General features: G+C 43.8%; 1 protein-coding gene across 1 annotated transcript in view; it reads right to left on the reverse strand.

Annotated features, from left to right (window-relative positions):
• Positions 1-2,004: 2,004 nt before the first annotated feature.
• Positions 2,005-14,267, reverse strand: part of uts2r (urotensin 2 receptor) — a 63,087-nt gene continuing 50,824 nt past the window's right edge. The window contains exon 4 of the mRNA XM_080788772.1: positions 2,005-3,865. The gene's annotated coding sequence lies outside the window, so the exon portion shown is untranslated. The remainder of the gene's footprint in view (positions 3,866-14,267) is intronic.

Raw genomic sequence — 14,267 nt, forward strand, 5'->3', positions numbered from 1 at the left:
GACGAAATACCTGAAAATGACCACACCCTATTTACAATGACCGCTAGTTGAAACATGGCTCTAACTTCTAAACGGTTAGGAGCTACAGATTTTCTGAGATGCTCAAAATGTTCAGAATACTCATGTTTGAATACTCAATAGACCATATGCACACGGCGGTCATCTTTCCATAAGTTAATGGCAGGGTGGAAACTAGCCATCATTTGCCAATGACCGCCCATACATCCAAACCGACTCTAATTGTATTAAATTATGTCAAACTCACCAACATTGCAGCTGTACGAAAAGCTTTTAATTATCCTCTTTCTACCTGCAAAGTGTTTGCAGATTTTGCACTCAAAAACTCTACAAAAACAGCTGAAGTACCGGTACTTGAAAGCTGCATTATTCTGAAAGTAATGAGAACAATTAAGTAGACAACATGTCTGGCTGTTTTGTTTCTTTGTAAAAGGTCTTTCATGGCGCGTGCGTGCGTGCGTGCGTGCGTGCGTGCGTGCACGGCAAAAAATTCAGCCCTGATAATTGGCACAGACCGGCACACAGATAGATACTCGCTTCGCTCTGTCGAGGCTCACACAAACAAACAAGCCCTATAACACCACCACTTTTATACTGAAAAACATAATAAATAATAATAATAACTTAGATTTATATAGCGCCTTTCAAGAAACCCAAGGACGCATTCCCTCTGTGTGCAGAAAATGAATGGAGCAGCCCATTAGCCTGACACTATTGGCCCACCGGGCATATATGCCCTGGCCTGTATGTCAAGTGGCCAGTCCAGGCCTGCATTTACTTTTACTCTTGAATACTCAAGTACATTTAAAAGCACGCACTTTTTTTACTACTTGTAGTGAAGTCTATCTGAACAGGTCGTATTTGTACTCTTATACTCAAGTACTGGGGTCGAGTACTCTGTCCACCTCTGCCGATAACGGCATATATCGGCCGATATAACAAACAACCAACCATTCATTTACACAACACCGATCATAGTGCTGTGAAATTAAATCTACGAAAACCTTTTAATCTGCAAAAACGTTTTTATACAGTATGTAGTCAGTGACATGGTCCCTGCTTCATCTCTCTCTCTGACTAGCCTGGAACTCACCTATGCTTTTTATGGCATAGGCAGCTCCCGGCAGGATCCACCGGGAGAATATATGCGCAGCTGCGCGACATGAGACTAATTACTTAGAGCGACAGAGAGAGAGAGAGAGGAGCGTGTGTGTGTACATGTGTGTGTGTGTGTGTCAATTTTACAAAGGTGCAGACAATCAGAAATCAGCAGAGAGTGAGCAATGTTTGCGCTACTCTATGCCGAATTGAAGTGGACTCAGACCCAGACTTTTTTTTTCTCCCTGGAAATAAAAACGTCTGGGTTTCCGAGGCTACTCACTGACAAACATTGAAGACCTTTTGCAGCAGTACATATAGTGTACAGTGGAGTATGAATGAATCAAGCATTACTCTGAGAGTGTTCAGCCTACAGCACAGCTCCATTAGTTACAAACGGATAAATGAACACCAGGGATATTACTGTAGAGGCCTCTGATCTATCTTGGATGTTTGATCTTTCGTCTTCCTTTCTTGCTCATCTGTCTCATCGTGTTATGCGGAACGCTGAGGACATTAATTCATAATTACCCGCTTCCGTTTGATTCATTATATCATCATCGTCAAACGATGAGTTACGATATCAACTCCTGGCTGGGAGGAAGAAAAAGAAGAAGAACATAAATAAAAGCTAAAAGCTCAGAAGAGCACCGCGTGCCTCATGTCGGCGAGGAGCCGAGGAATAATCCTGTGCTTGTCGGATGTAATCCAATGCAAACAAACCGGCAGCTCTGAATTAAGGATGCGATCGAGCTCTTTTGTTGGTGCAAACAAATGGCGGGCAAATGTCTGTCTGTCTGTCTGTCTGTCTGTCTGTCGAGACAGACAATCTATTCAAATTTACACTTGACCAAGGAAGGACAAAAGAGACAGCAATTTTGTTGGAATCAAGCAGATTTGATTTTAATAGAAGTGCTATTTGGCAGCGGATGGAATGATCTATAACAACATTTATACACTGTACCCGAAGTGTTGTCTCACATCACTGAGGAAAAGCAATTAATGATACATAATGACATAACGTGTGTGTGTGTGTGTGTGTGTGTGTGTGTGTGTGGGGGGCTGCCTGACGTTTGTATATTCTATCCGAGTGTGCAGGAAGAGACCAGCTGGTTAGGCAATCCTAGGAAAGGATTGTGTAACTGTAAAACATTTAAATAGAACGTCTACCCCCAAAGTCCTTAAAGGTGTGTTTTGTCTTCATAACAGGGAATCATACCGGGATGAAAACACCAATCTTAGAAGCCACAGGAAAAGCCTTGGATATCTTCAGACAAAACGTGAGTTGTGTATATTATGTACATCTGCTAAGCATTGTTCTCGGCCTGTTTCCAGTCCTCTTGCTACAAATACAGATCTGTGATGTCTGCCACTTTGCTATCTCCTCATAGACACTGTACTCTCTCTCTCTGTGTCTACGACAGGTGTTCATAATCTTCTCTGAAGTGTCGATCAATAGTACGTTTTTGTTTCAGAGCATTTCATTCTCCCCTTATCTCTCTCCCCAAGTCCTTTTATGTTACGTATAATGGAAAAAACCTCATTCTTGCCGTTAACCAGCTCCCCGTGCTATTTAACAAAACCATTTTCATCGACACAGTGTGGCTTGAGCAGCACTTCAACGTCGACTCGCTAGTGAGAATAAGTATAAGTCAAGGCTTCATGCCCGTCTTTGCGTCTGTCTGCTGTTACTACTTGCTGTTTAAACCGGTATATATAGTGCGGGATTGACCACAGACCAATATATACAGTAGCAGCATGAACGTGCAATGCAACGATTGCAAACATGGCAAACATTTTAGCTGTGCAACGAAGGCAAGAAATACAACTACAACCATACCAGAGAAGTATAGAGCCAGATGTATCCTTGACCAATCATCTATCAACATTTTAGTCATTTTCTAGTCCGTTAATTTGTTGTTGTTTATACAGGGAATTTTAAAAGCATGAATCCACAACTTGCCGTGGATTGAGACGAGGCCTTGCTGTACTTTGTCGCTATAAACATGTTCTCCGTTACAACATAATATTGTGGTCCTTTCACAAAATACCCGTGACCTCTTCTGCTGAAAGAAATGTGATATGAATGATGTTTTGGGAAATGTCAGTTCTCGGTCAGGTCTGTGGTATCTCTGCTTTGCATTACTGACATTAATTAAAAGTCGAGCTATGTTATGTTCCGTACACAGAAACCACTGAAACTCCCTCCGTCCACTGCGATACTCTCCCGTCCGTTGTCAGAACACAGCAATCCATCTTGAGTGAACGGTAGTTTTAGAAATAACTTTATATGTACATAACACTGTACATAATCTATGTTCATATTTAATACGGGGTGAGGGACTGAGGGTGGTAAGTCGGGAGAGAGGGTCAATGTGAGAAAAATGGGGGGGGGGGGGGGTAAGAAAATAAATAGAATAATCGCTTGTGTTTCGGGTTTGGAGGTGTAATCACTTCGTCTTTGGCCAGTACAAACAGGAAGTTCAGGGAGTGACAGGAGGACTGTGTGTGTTTATAAACAGGGGGGACAGTGGCAGCCAGTTCACCCTGTTCCTGCCCGTTTCAAATAGTTTCACTGTGCTAGTCTCCACATCCACGCTGTCACTGAAAATATATCGAGCTCTTTTTACAAAAGGAAACGACTCTTCTCATGGTCTTCGGGGTCGCGGCCGTCCATCATCTCCCATCCGTTTATGTGCTGCCTTTTCCTCTTCCTATAGCAGAGCTGCTTCTTCATATTGTAGGCTACCTGTCAGTGAGACACAGGACATAACAGGCTATTGTTACGCTGCTGGTCAATGCTTCCAGTGTATTAGCAAGCACACACATGCGCACGCACACACGCATACACACACAATTTAGAGTGGTGGTACATTTACTTAAGTAAAATCTTGAGGTATTTGTACTTGAGTATTTACAATTTCCATTACTTTTACAAATATTGTACTTTTTACTCCACTCACTGCATTCAGTTGAAAGAATACAAAACATAATAATCATATTGACACTTCAGCCCTATACATTTTTCAGTCATTTGAAAATAGCCGATCTACAAGCTCACAGTGCGTCACGTCGCTATAGGCATTGCGCTCTTGTAGATCTGCTATTTTCAAAAGACATTTGAAAACTTTGAAATTGGCATATAAGACAATCGGCATAATGAGTACTTTTTGACATCCGGACTTTTACTTGTAACAGAGTAAAAATTGATTTCAGAATTGTGAGTACTTTTTCCGCCACTGACAATTTATGATGAACACTTAATGCTTTCTCTCTCGCTCTCTCGCTCTCTCTCTCTCTCTCTCTCTCTCTCTCTCTCTCTCTCTCTCTCTCTCTCTCTCGCTCGCACAGAGAAAGCTAAAGCTTCATGTCATTATGACAGGAGGAGTGAGAGCTTATAGTTAACAGCAGCATCATCAGATAAGTTGTGTGAACATTGCAATATCTACAAGTCAGTTGGCGGCTGTGAGGTAAACATCAGTCAAAACACACTGAAAGGTGTTCATTTAACTCTGAGAGTACAGCGAACCTAACGGCATTCTCCAAACGGCACACACAAAACTGAAAACCCCGCACACAAAATGCTAAACCCTGACACTCCTTTTCCATGATGACTTTGCCATCAAATCTCTTAACTGTCTGTTCCCAAAATGGAACTCGATCGTGCTTTCATTTGGTGCACACAGCCATATTTTCAAATGACACACACATACCATTCATTGAGTACACAGCACACAACTAAGCATTTGCTGCGCACTACCAAGCATTTATACAGCACAATGTGCAAAATTGAAAACGCAACCATAGAAATGTAAGACGCATGAATGACATGACTCTGGAGAATGAGCCATTTCTCCTTTTGTAAAATGACTCAGTGTTTTGTTTTTTTGTGTGGTAGCCTGGCGCAGACACACTTCCCCGTAGCCCCCGTAGCCCAGCGCAGTCGTATATAAGTATCGCAACGCGAGGCTAGCTCTGTGGGTGCCGTTCATATACCTTTCTACTTCCAAGTTGCAAAGAACTCAGGAAAGGAGAATAAGGTGGAAAGAATAGAACATAAAAATGTTCTAATGATGTCAGCAACTGTGAAGCGGCGCCTTCTCTTTATCCACCTACTCCTCTACCTCCTCCTCGTCCTCCACTCACTCACTCTTATCCCTCTCCTTCTCTGGTTGTCGATCTCTTCAAGGTTCTCCATTGTTCACCCAACAAAACTCTCAAGTCCTCTTTTGCTGCAGTCCTGATTGCAAATTGCTCACCAGATCTGAATGTTTAGAGATTTGTGTGTTATAGGTTGATGATGCTTTGAGATTTTATGTGACAAGTGTGTGCACTTCCCCATAAGGCGGACTTTTAATACATAATTGTCCTAATACATAAAAGGGACCATTACTGCATCACACTACCGGTATACTGAAATAAATGTAATGTAAGAAAGAGGCAAAGTGTATGTTTACATCATAAAGTTGACCTCATAATGTGGTCCTTAAAACAAGTAGCCTATACCCGTACGGTATAATAGTTGGTCAAATATCCAATTAGCTGCCTTCCCCATTCTCTGCCATATATATGGTTTCTGGTAATATTAGTGACCACTTCTTGTATTCCCGTGGCAAACATCTAATTTTGAGAAAATATCCACCACAAGATGGCATGATGCAACGTATGCATGCATGTTTCCCAAGATGGTCAGCTTGTTTTGATATCAAATGGATTTGCATTAACAGGGTGGTTGTTGTTTTTTCCTTAAAAAAAGAAAAAAAAATGCTGCAACTACAGTACAGTATATAGTAATCTCCTTGAGAGCAGACAATAAAAATGGTAACATTTCAGCTCTAGATTTTAGCTGGCATCAGCAAGAATTGAACAGGTTTACAGTTACACAAAATGCGTACGTGTGTGTGCGCGCACGTTTGTGCTTGATTGCATTTAGCATGTGCAGAGGCCCTTTCACAGCAAGTCACTCTTTCCACATGAATTTACAGCGTGGAACCTGAATGTGTGGGAGCTCTGTCATTAAAACGATGCACTCATACAGTGCATGATTGGCACATATCAGACATTAGAGGGACTTCGAGGAGACATTTTCCACCCTGGCCTGCTTGTGGTGTTGCTGCTGGCATGAGAAGTGCTGAAAGGGATGGATCTTTAATTCCCTATACTAGTATTCACTCATTTTAAGTTTTCTCTCTCCTTGTCTTTCGTCTCTCTCTGTCTCTGTCTCTGTCTCTCTGGACAGGAGCAGAAGTACACCTTTTTCATCTTGCTGATTGCTCCCTATAGAGCAATCAAAATGTGAATACTTTTTCCACAATTTGCTATAGAGTCTATAGCAATTGTGGAGTATCAATGGAGTATCAATAATAGAATAGTGAAAATTCTGAATTGAAAATGTACTTGAGTAAAAGCATTGGTGCCAAAATGTACCTAAAGCACCAAAAGTTAAAGTGCTCGACTCGTTATGGAGAATGTCCCGTTTCTTTGGAAACTAGCTGATCTACAAGCTCACAAGTGAGCCAGATTCAAATGGCCAGGGGCTAAAGTGAGTAACGTATGTTTTGTAATAATACTCTGTGAAAAAATAAAAATCTGAAGTAACTACAGGAAGTATCTAAAGTTTTCAAATAAATGTAGTGGAGTAAATGCGTTATTTCTTTGTGGCTTTCGCCTTTATTTTATATTTTTTCATGGAGGGACAGGACATGGGGAGAGAGATGGGGAGGGATGACATGCAGTAAAGGCCGTCGCGATCGGATTACTTGGACCAGACTGGATTACCAGCAAAGGTGCCTGGACCGCTGAGCCACGGCCCATGAGGCCAGTTGTGCACGTTATTTTCTAACAGGATGTAGTGTGGGAGGATAGGATTATAGGGAAGCGGTGGAATCCTGTGACTTCTCGGTATAGGCATGCTGCAGCACACACACACATAAGCCTGACTTTTTGCACCAAAAATGTCAGGTCGTCTACACGAAGCTCACAACGTATTGCAGTTGCGACACATTGATGTGAGCTTGTAGAGCTGACGTTTTCGGCGTGAGACACTGGCCCGCAGCAGGGACGTGGCTGACCATTTGGTTGCCCTACTCGTAGGATATTTGTGCTGTGCTGCCCCCCCCCCCCGATGAGAGCGCTGCATTTCCTCATTCAGATCGGCTATATACTTTTGCCGTTTGTGAGGACGCACACACGGCTGCTCCTTATTAAGCGGCGGAGATTGTAATTACGTGGGTCGGCTTCACGGCTTGGCACTTTTTGCCACACAACAAATGTAAATCAATCCCGCTATACCGTGGGAGCACATTGCTAATTGCACACTAACAAGCACACATGTACTTACTGTATAGATACTGTACACCCACATGCAATCTATAACGAGCACACCGAGCTCACTTGTTGCACTGCAGTCACAGAAGACTATGCAGGCTGCTTCCCACTCTGCAGTCCTGATTCTCCAAACTAGGGTCCCACAGGGATCTGTACTTGGTCCCCCTTTTTTCTCACTGTGCACTAAAACTAAATCCCTTGGCAGTTGGCACTATAATTTCTGCTCACAATATATCCTATCACTGCTATGCCGATACACACAACTGTTTCTATCCTTATGCGGGAGCTAACTATTTCCATAGACACCGCCTTGGTAAACGTCTGTCCCAACAGCCAGGAACCTTGGTGTTGTCCTGGACAGATCAGCTCTCGTTCAAAACATCACAGCTGTCACTCGATCCTGTAGGTTCACACTCTTATCTATGACATACGACGAATTAGACCACTCCTCACGCAGGAGTCAGTGGCCAGCTCCTAATCCAGACAACAGTCTTGTCAAAACTTGACTATTGTACGTAACTCCCTCCTTACTGGCCTACCGGCATGTGCACTTAAGCCTCTCCAACTGATCCAAAATGCCGCAGCTCGCTTGGTCTTCAATCAGCCAACATTCTCACATGTCTCCCCCCTTCTCCGCTCCCTCCACTGGCTCCCGGTCGCTGCCCACACAGAATACAAAACTCTGATGCTGGCATTCAAAGCAACCAAAGGTATGGCTCCCCCATATCTATAGCAAGTATGATCGAACCCTACAAACCCTCCCGCGCACTCAGATCAGCCAACGCAGGGAAGCTGGAAGTACCCTCACTAAAACGCCGGGACAACGCTCTGCACGTCCCAAACTCTTCTCCCTTCTGACTCCAACACTGTGGAATGCACTTCCCATTGAAGTCAGAACTGCAGCATCACTCCCAATCTTCCGCCGTAGTCTGAAAACCCACCTTTTCAGACTCCATCATGGCCCATAGCACTTACCCTATCCTCTTAGATGGCACTTTTTGTAGACTTTATAGCATTTGATACAGACTTATAGCATGTTATGTAGACAGCACTATAATTGCATTGTACAGTATGTAGTCATAGCACTTCATAGTAGTATACATATGTATACTAGTTTCATTATATAGATATTCCACTGTTGCGTTCTTAGCTTACGCATGTTTCATGATAACTACTTTGTATGTATGTGATTGCATTGCCATTCTTTTTGTTCTTGCTTAATGCGAATCTCTCTAGATTAAGAGCATCTGCTAAATGCCTAAATTGTATAATTACTCACCATCTGTTTTAATTCATTTTAATACGTGGTATTCTAGTTCAGTTTACTTTATTTAGGGCTTATTTATTATTATTATTACTTTTATTATTATTTATTTATGTTTAACGTTTTACTGTAATGGGGGTAGTCACATAGTCATCTACGTGCTCACAAAGCGTTGCGTCTCGATGTGTTGTGAGCTTGTACATTTTTGACATTGCATTGCTAATTGGACACTAACAAGCACAGTCAGTCACACACTCACATACACTCTAATAAGCACACATATAGGTCATGTATGTACTGTACACACACCCACATACAATCTAACAAGTACACATGTACTACACACATACAGTCTAACAGCACACTTCAGTATATAGCGTCCCAGCAAAGTCAAATGACGCCATGATGACGTCCTCCGGTGACGTTCAGGACTAGGCCAGATCACCCATTTGGGGATGATCTTTAGGTCATTTCCAGGACGTCTTCACCAGTTGAAAAAATATAGCTTATTCTGGGCTGGATCTGACTAGTTATGATATGACTTAAGGGACATATAGGCACCTTAACTGGCTGTTATCCTTTTTTGTCTGACTGCAAAACTTCCTCAGTGATGATTAACAAAACCGAAATGAAAGGTTTGTCAGACCGCACAGGCAGTATAGAGCGCAGTCCCGCCCCCTTTCAGAGAAGCGAGTGGCCCAGGAAATGAAACCCCAATGCATTCTCCCATCGGCACTTCTAATATAATTTATTTAAAGACGGTTACGCCGCGGACAAAGCCAACTCGGATCGTGACAAATCATGGCAATGAACACAATGTTTTTGGGCCGATCAAATTATTAGAAAGAAGAAAAGAAAGTCAGGAGACAACACTATTTGTTTTGTTTTTCGTCTTATAAATTATTTGATCGGCCCAAAACATTGTGTTCATCGTCATGATTCGTCACGATCCGAGTTGGCTTTGTCCGCGGCGTATAACCGTCTTTAAATAAATGATATTAGAAGTGCCGATGGGAGAATGCATTGGGGTTTCATTTCCTGGGCCACTCGCTTTTCTGAAAGGGGGCGGGACTGCGGCGCTCTATAGTTTCTCCTTCTAGATTGTGCTTTACATTCACACACGCATTCATACACCGATGGCGGAGGAAACCAAACCATGCAAGGCACCAGCCTGCTCATCGGGAGCAATTGGGCTCTTCGACACCTCTGGGGGAGCCCGGGCAGGATCGAACTGGTTCCCAAGCGTCCGCTCTACCCCTAAGCTACTGTACTTCATGTTTATGTGGACATGAACATATGTCACATATCGGGCTGAATCTCTGTGATTAAGAGGAAGCAAGTATTAAATGTCATGTGAGGGTGAGCCAAGAATATTCAGCAAATGTAGCCAGCTGGCCTGCCTCATGGAGCTCTAGGGCTTAAAGGTACATCATGTTTGCAGTAATGATAAGTATACGGAAACTGATTGTTCTGCAACTTGCCCTCTTTGCCAATGTCAGAGGTTTTTGTATAAGATTTCGATGAGCCACTGAAGGCTAAAATTACTTTTTGAATAGTTTTCTGCCTGGTTGCGCGCCAGTGTCCCTCGCGAGCTTGTAGATACGCTAGTTTTGGTATGAGATAATGTGTAAATTGGGGCTATAGTTGATATGGTTGAAACAAAACACTTAGGCATCCTTATTGTGGGGAAGGTCGACAAGCTAGTTCACAACGTGCTGCAGCGTGATGTCTTGGCCGATATACCGATACTGAATACCGATACCAGATAACTATATTTATAATAATAAAAAAATCACACCTGTGTGAAGTGAGGGGCGCTCTAATCATCATCCATCATCAAGAATTGTGGTCCCTTATTGGCCAAGGGTTCCCACCGACATGCTTATTTGCTCAGCCACGTATGATGTAAATTCTCCATCCATTGTCAATGGCATTTCATGTTTGTGTTCAGACAGAATCCACACTATAGCTGTTTTATAGAAGGAAAAAGAAAATCTTACTTTGAAGTCCACCGACCGGAAGTCAAGCGTTGACATTCGTCTAGCTTGATACATATGCTATGCTAAGCTTTGCGCAGCATTCTTCACAAGTTGGACTAGTAGGTAGGGAACAGTGCGGAACATGCGACAAAAGCTATCTAGCTATATATATATCTCGCGTTGTATTTATAGCCTACTCCTCACTCAAACGTAGACTTGCAGGTTGGGCAACTCGAAAGCAAACTCCACATGCCCCGACATTTTATTTACCTGCCATAGTGGCAACATTACCCCTTCGTCGGATCGGTGATTAGGTATAAAATCCACCGATACCGATATGGACCAAATAAGGGCATATCGGGCAGTGTTCCAATACCGATACAGTTTCGGGACATCTCCACTGAAAATACACTATAGTGTAGAGCCCTGAGGGTCAACCATATGGGGCACTAGCATGTCTGAAGTAAAATAAGATCTTCAGAATCTCAAAAGAAACGGTCAAAATGACCTCTCAGACATGCTAGTGTTAGGTGGTAAACACTAAAAGTGCACTCCTGGTTGTCTAATGTTATGTGTACAATGAATACCCCTAACCATAAAATCCTCAGTGTGTCCCCCCCCGTCCCCCCCTCTCTCTCTCCTTGGCTGATGTAACTGCGCTCTGGGTGAAGCGCACCCCACGTACAACAGCTGCTAGTGATCTTATCTTATCACACACTGATTATATATGATTACTGCTTCACACGCTGGTCTTTCACACAGGTGTGATGTGATGATTCTTAAACCCATAGAACAGCTGCGCAACACAGCTCTCATGGTGTTTGACATGAAACCTCCTCACTCATATATCGCCGCTGTAACAGCGGCGTAGAGAACAGTTTCTTGAGTTTTTAAGTTGGCGTTATAAGACCGTATACATCTCTCTGTGCCCGCCTGCCTTGAGGACATTCATAAAGAGGAAGCCTGTTAGTGGAATCGGCACTACATAGATCAACCACTAGAGGCGATTGTGAGCATTCGGCAATGTCCTATCAGCGCAGGGTTCATCTTTCATTGGCCATGAGATATTGTTCTACTTTACTCGCTAGTCGATCAGTCATGCACTTTATTGTCTCCACCAGGCCGAAGGCATGGGGAGAGTATGTTTTTCACTCTGTCCGTGTGTCTGTCCGTCCGTCCGTCTGTCCGTCTGTCCGTCTGTCTGTGTACAGCTAATCTCCGGCACCGCTGGCCCGGTCGATGCCAAACTCTGCTCACACACTCACCTGGATGCCAGCGACAAACCTCTGTCCCAATCTTTCCACAACAGCCTGTTGTTGACAATGTATCGTGCACTTAATTGAAAGTACCCTTGTTCCCAGCCTTAGACTCGACAATGCGAAGAGATCAAAGCCTGGTCACGACTTAATGCAGAGTGTCTATAGGGGCCTATCGGCGCCAGCCGCCATACTTATTTCTCCCAGAAACAAGCTTTTTCGACCATTCAAAACACGTTTCATTGACAAAGAATGGAATGTAAACAGATTTGTGTGTGTGTGCGCGCGTTTGTGTATGTGCACAACGCACATACACAAGGGTCTATGAGCCACAAACGGATGTGTGCGCGTGCATTTATAGACTCCTCTGGTTGTGAGCTGTAAACTATATTAGCGGCAGATGAAGGCGGCCTGTGGGAATTGACAGATCAACAAAGCCACCTCCCCAATGTCCCTGAAGCTCACAGCAATTTGCACTATGTTGTTTGGCCTTTTTATATAGCAGCGGGCAGAAAATATACAAACCCCCGTACACTGATCCAGCTGCACAGTGTGGGCATAATGGTGTTGACTGGAGACCAGCATGAAAGCAGTGATAGGCATCGTGCCCTGGCTTGTGTGCCCTGCCAATTAACCACTTCTTTCAACCTGCCCGCCCTATTTTGGGCACGTCATGGTGGGCGAAAGGTTTCGCTAACTCTCGTAATTGTCTTTCCATCCCTTCCTTGCGCTTTCTCTTGCTGCAACCCCTGTTTTCGCTATAGTCTGCGTCCCTGGCAAACATCTAATAGGCTGGGATATACCTCCGTGGGCTTTTTCAGTTCAGTCTTTTATGTATTCATAGTGCAACATCACCCCGAGTCATACAACAAAACACAATAGTAAACCAGACCATCATGTGTGGTCAAACAATCACCATGTGGCAGTGCAGAGGTGAAAATGTAGGCCTACAGATCAACAAAAACATAAAGTTTTATAACGCAGTGTTTAAAACCACACGGCAAGAAGAGGTGGACACAACAATGAAATCATTAAAACTAGGGAGAACTGTAATGCAAGGGGAACAGATTTTCTTCTTTTTTTTGCGAGTCGACATCTCTAACAGCTGCAGGGGAGAGCATTCAATTTCTTAGAGCATTTTATTTTTTATTTTATTTTTTAATTATATCAGCTCACCCTCGTTGGCACCTGTGCTGCTCGCCTCCTCTTCCTAACGAGGCCTTATCAGCCAGTGTTTCATTGGTGATTTTATCTTTGGTGGGATGCTAGTTTAATCACGCACACGTCGCTTAACACCTACACTATACAGCCTTTAGCAGGACACACAATGGACCCTTTATGTGCATACAGGCTCAATCCTATGTTTAATCACGCTGGTGACACTCGGCAGTTGGCATGCTTTTGTAAAACGCTGAGGCGTGACCTTAAGATGCATGTGCGTGCGAGCATGCTCCTGGAAAAATGACCAATATGTGGGCGGCGGTGGCTCAGGGGTAGAGTTTCCGGATGGTAACCGCAAGGTCGCCAGTTCGAACCCGGGCTCCCCCAGAGTTAGTGTCGTTGAGCAAGACACTGAACCCCTAATTACTCCTGACTCCTGTTGGTTGCATGGTTTCCGCCGCCATTGGTGTATGAATATGTGTGTGTGAATGGGTGAATGTAATGCACAATCTCTGTGAAGCCCACCACACACCGTCTGTGAAGCGGGTGCGCATTATTGCGGCACATTTATTGCCGCACGTCATAGCCGCACAGCAACACCCACAGGACGCGGCGCGCTAGTACAGACCTGCCAGCCACGCCCACGGATACCCGAATGGAGGCCGTGCGGCAACGCCTGGAAAATAGAACAGCGGAGCATCAGGCGAGGCGTGAACACGCGTCTGACACCGCCGGTTCATTGGAAATAACGGAGGCGGGTGTTTTGACGTGCGGCGTACACAGACGGTGTGTGTGGGGCTTGAAGCACCTTGGATGAAGGCGCTGTATAAATGCACCATTTACCAATATTATGCAACACTGCCTTCAGCGTCCGCATCATCAATAGAGAATCATCGGCGCTTCAATGAGTGCTTCTCGGTATGCTGGGGAAGTAAAGCGTCATTAACATTGAGTGAATGCATTATGAAATGTCATTTTGTCCAATCTATGTATGGTAGAGTTAGAGTATGTTGATGCAGCATGGTTGTATTTTGTCTCCCTGCTCTGCTCTCTATAAATTTAGATTGTGTCAAAAGTCATATCTCACCTGGACAAATATTGCTCAATTTCAGAGGAAAGTTACATAGTGCTGCTTTAGCTCAAATAATTTACCTCTAATTTATT

Source organism: Protomyctophum bolini (assembly GCF_963924005.1).
Source record: "Protomyctophum bolini genome assembly, chromosome: 18".
Lineage (NCBI taxonomy): Eukaryota > Metazoa > Chordata > Actinopteri > Myctophiformes > Myctophidae > Protomyctophum > Protomyctophum bolini.